The following is a 4679-nucleotide window of genomic DNA, read 5'->3' on the forward strand; positions in this document are numbered from 1 at the left end:
TTATTAGTTGAGTGTGGTTTATTTATTTATCATATTTGGTCATTGTAACATGCATTAGGGAGCATTAAAGACGTGCCGAGGGTATTTAATTAAAATAATGGGAGGGGGGTGTTTTAATAAAACCATGTCTATCCGACATGAATCAGACATTTGGCAGATGTATGAACTAGTGATGCGCTGGTCGTCTGGTAACTCGCAGACCCCGCGGGTAACCCGCAGGTCGGGTTGGAGCGGGTAAAGAAATTGTCACTTAATTTGCAGGTTGGGGCGGGTCATTAAATACAAAATTAAATTAAAAAAATGCATGTATGTTGCGTGCAATTCCCCATAGCATATATTAAATATTTGGGAATATCTATTTTCATATTTTAAGTTCTTTAAAAAGGTTTACATCACGTGACAAGTCACGAAAGCGCCAAGCAGCTACTGCTGCCAGTCACAACCAAAAAACAAAAAAATAAAAGTGAAGACAGAAGACGAGGTGCGGGAATTTACATCATTAAAAGAAAAAAAGGTCAGGCTGCTAAATTTAATGTTTTAGCATTCTTTTTTTGCACAACGAACGTAAAAACGCTAAATGAACATTTCCGTGTGATAAATGAAAAAAAAAAAAAGTGGTTATTTAGCGTAGGCTGTAAACTGTAGGCCCTATACAAATCTAAAATAAAAAGTTGTTTAGCTCAGATTACAAATGCTGCTTTTTAAATGTTTAGAATGTTTATCATTATCTTGTTATTAATATGACCTGATTTATCGTTCATATTCATAATCATATGTTGTTGCCAGTTTACAGGTCGATGTTTCCAAGCACTTTCAGGCGGAAATAAAGGTTGTTTTCATTTGAATTACAATGTCTAGTATGTCTATTTAATGGTCGCGGGTGCGGGGCGGGTTGTAAAAATAGATACAGTGGTGCGGGGCGAGCCAAATAATTTGGTGATGTGCGTTTGTCCGGCTGCGCGTTTATACGGCATTAAAAAAACGTCGCATGCAGCTTTTTCTTGGCGTTCAAAACCCAACGAACGCAAGAAAACTGCTTCTAGTGCGTTTTCTTCACGTTCATTTTACGCTTCGGAGGACCGAATATATATCATGATCCTACATGCTATACATAGGAAATGCAAAATAAAATAAAAAAATTATTGTTGAAAAACTTACGTGGAAATTTTTGCATTTCTTCATATACCACAAAAAACTTCCTTTAATCCGACCGAATAAATGGTAATAAAAGAATAGTTATGTCCATGGTTGTGCAATCCACATATTAAAAGTGACTTATGCAGTGCAAATATGCTTAAAGTGATTTATTTAAAGTGGCTTGTGATGGAGTGATTTGATGTGATTTGATGACCACGAAGTGTAGTTGTGCAGTGGCCAATAGTGTAAACAAATGTCCAGAATGTCCAGTGTGTGTGTAAAAACCATATGTGTGGGTCAGTACTGTGTGGTGGTGTGATTGTGATTGAGAGACCGTATCGCCTGCGGGAAGAAGCTCCTCCTCAGTCTCTCTGTGTTGGCCTTCAGGGAGCGGAATCGCTTTCCTGACCTCAACAGAGTAAACAGTCCATTGTTGGGGTGGCTGAGGTCCTTCACCATCTTCCTGGCCTTGGTCCAGCACCGCCTGGTGTAGATTGAGTGCAGGTCAGGGAGCTCGATGCGGATGATGCGCTCAGCTGATCGCACAACCACAAAAGTGAGCTAAGTACCTCATATGAGTTCACACTCACTTTGACCTCAAAACTTACTCAGTTACCTCAAATATACTCTACACACTAATGTTCTTTTGTTTTAATAATTATAATTGTTGGCATATTAAACTGTAGCTGTAAAATCTTGTGATGGTTAGATAATGAGTGCTCGCTGAGACAGATGAGCTGTACAGTACACACTTTTCCTTCTGTATACTGTTAAACGTCAAATAGGGAAGTGGTGCACTACCGCCACCATGCGGTAACATAGTGAAAATAACTCGTTTTAAAACTCGATTTATGTCAAAAACAACAATAAAACCCCGAACAACTTTAAGTTATTCTGTTTGGGGTTAAATTAATTAAGTTACTTTGAGTTATTCGGTTAATTGTATAGCATCTGTGAGACTTTTATTTCATGGTTTATTTATGAAGGACATTCCTTTAGCTATTTTTTTAAATACTTATTATCTCTTTAAGGCGTAAAAACACAGCTATTGATAATCTTAGTAACATGAAAAATAAACTCATACACGATGAGTGTTAAACGAGGAATATAACAAATGTGATAAATAATAATTCCAATATCAAAATGAGGCATTCCCATACCGGGAGTCGAACCCGGGCCGCCTGGGTGAAAACCAGGAATCCTAACCGCTAGACCATATGGGAGCTCTGCCACCAGCGTGCGGGCAGGCCTTTTAAAGTGAATAAATAACAAAGTCAACAGAACTGTTTAAAAAACTTTTAGCTGTTTTTAAAACTGTTCCAACTTAAACATTTAAATTATTGCAGTTATGATGTTTTACCGCTAGATAGAGGTATTTAGTTATTTTATTTATAAAATACTTATAATTTTACGTATATAATATTGTATACTGAATCACACCCACGTAATTCCGCCGAGGCATAAACTGGAGCACAGTTAGCATGAGAGAAGCCTAACCTTTACAATAACATATCAGTAAGCGAATGTGTTAAACTGCATGAACCTCACTATTGTCAGAGCTCGTGTAACAGAGAACTAATCAACACCTCACCCTTATACCCACCAGAGGGCAGAAGTGAGGTGAGAGAGACTAAAGCAGCGGTGTGTAAATGTGGTCTGCCACCGTAGTCTTGGCCACCAGAGGGCACTGCAGGTCTCCTCAAGACATGGAATACAAACAATGTCAAATCACTTCCATGCTTTCACTTTTTCTGTCTTTCAGCAACTCCACAAGTTTTTTTTTTTTTTTTTTACTCCCAGCTCTTTTAGCATCACGGAAAAGTAGGAAAACAAGCTGATAGCTGATGCTTTAAAAAAAAAAATTGTTTACTTTTTGTTTACTTGTTCGAAATCTGTAAATCTAGAAGCTCACAAACCTGTCAGTTTAAGAGTCTAAGCTCGATTAAAGATAACAGACTTACAGATTTTACACACATACACACACACACACACACACACACACGTCTCCAGACTGCAATGTCTACACATGTTTAACACAAATGATCTAAAGAAAACTATGAGTTAATTTATAAATTATTCATGTCATAGCACTTAAGATGGCATTAAACTGGTAAAACGTCTCGTAGTGAACACAATAAAATCTTTTGTATAAATTCAGAAACATGTTTAGGGTTGATTAGATTAGATGTATTATTCCTCTCTCTGAGTTCCTCCTTCTTCTGACGTTATTAATAAAATATTTATATCTGCTTTATTAATCAAACACACATTCCTCAAAAACTTCAACAGTTTATTTCCTGCCACGAGACAAACATCCGCCCGATTCTCGTTTCACAATCCAGAAACAGAAGAAGATGACGTTAACGTCACTGTTGTGCTGGAGTAACTGGAGGTTCTGTAAACACGGAGGAGACAAAAGACGAGCGACTCCGCACCTCCTCCCCTAATACTCCTTCGTTCCACTGCTTTACGTCTCACACTCTCACAGCGCTGAGCTCAGAGTCAGGCTCAGCACACTCAGACCCCGCTACAGACCCCGGTCGTGGTCAATGTCAGGAACAAAGTACAAACTGGTGACCTGATGAGAATTAAAAAATCGTCACAGAAAAGTTTAGTAGAATGGTTGAAGTGATTTTTAAGTGACCTCTAAACTCTTCTTTTGTGTAGCATCTAGACAGCATTGTGAGGTGTTCAGTGTACACTGAGACTTCTTAATATCTCTCATTGTTCCTCAATGTTCCTCAGCCTTTCTGAGATGTAAATTCTTGAATATTGTTGTTTTTATCAGTGAATAATGGATGTTAAAGCTGATGAAGGATGTCTCAGCTGATTTACGACATTTAAGATGAAGAAAATTTTAACAAATAAAAATATACAAAATCCAGGTTGATATACTTCATGTGTCTCATTACAAAGATGGCAATACAAACAATAATAACAACAACAACAACAGCAATAATAATAATAATAATAATAATAATAATAATAGAAACATTAAATAAAATAACAGAATCAGCAATTTCATAAATGTATTCTATTTTAAATTATTTTTTATTTTAAATGAAAACAATATTTAATAATAAATATAGGCCTTATAACATTATGTTATATGCAATGAATAAATAAATAAATCAATAAATTAATGAATAAAAGTCTCATGATCTCATGACCATTTAGATATAATAAATGTATTTTACTTGCTTGGATTTTGTGTAGATATAAATCATGAATATATTGTGATTAAAATTTTCCATAAACATTACAATGAAAATAAATGAGGGAGAAATACACTGAAACGGAAAAAGGGATTTTTTTTTTTAACACACAAACAACACACTCTCTGTCCAGGAAGAGAGAAACTCCTGAGAGTGTTCACTGTTTTCCTCTCTCTCTCTCTCTCTCTCTCTCTCTCTCCTGATCATCTGTCTGGTCTTTCTGTGTCTCTCAGCTTTTTGTATCTGAACACAACAAATATTTATAGAAAATATATAAAAATCTACAAATAAATGAAAAGCAACTTTGAGCTTTATGTTTAAAGTGAT

The 4679-nt window shown here is 36.0% G+C and overlaps 1 non-coding gene across 1 annotated transcript; it reads right to left on the reverse strand.

The window, feature by feature from the left end:
* Window positions 1-2288: 2288 nt before the first annotated feature.
* On the reverse strand, window positions 2289-2360 carry trnae-uuc (transfer RNA glutamic acid (anticodon UUC)). The gene has a single exon. It is a non-coding gene; the product is annotated as a tRNA-Glu (tRNA).
* Window positions 2361-4679: the final 2319 nt, after the last annotated feature.

The sequence above is a fragment of the Clarias gariepinus genome, chromosome 27, assembly GCF_024256425.1.
Source record: "Clarias gariepinus isolate MV-2021 ecotype Netherlands chromosome 27, CGAR_prim_01v2, whole genome shotgun sequence".
Classification (NCBI taxonomy): domain Eukaryota; kingdom Metazoa; phylum Chordata; class Actinopteri; order Siluriformes; family Clariidae; genus Clarias; species Clarias gariepinus.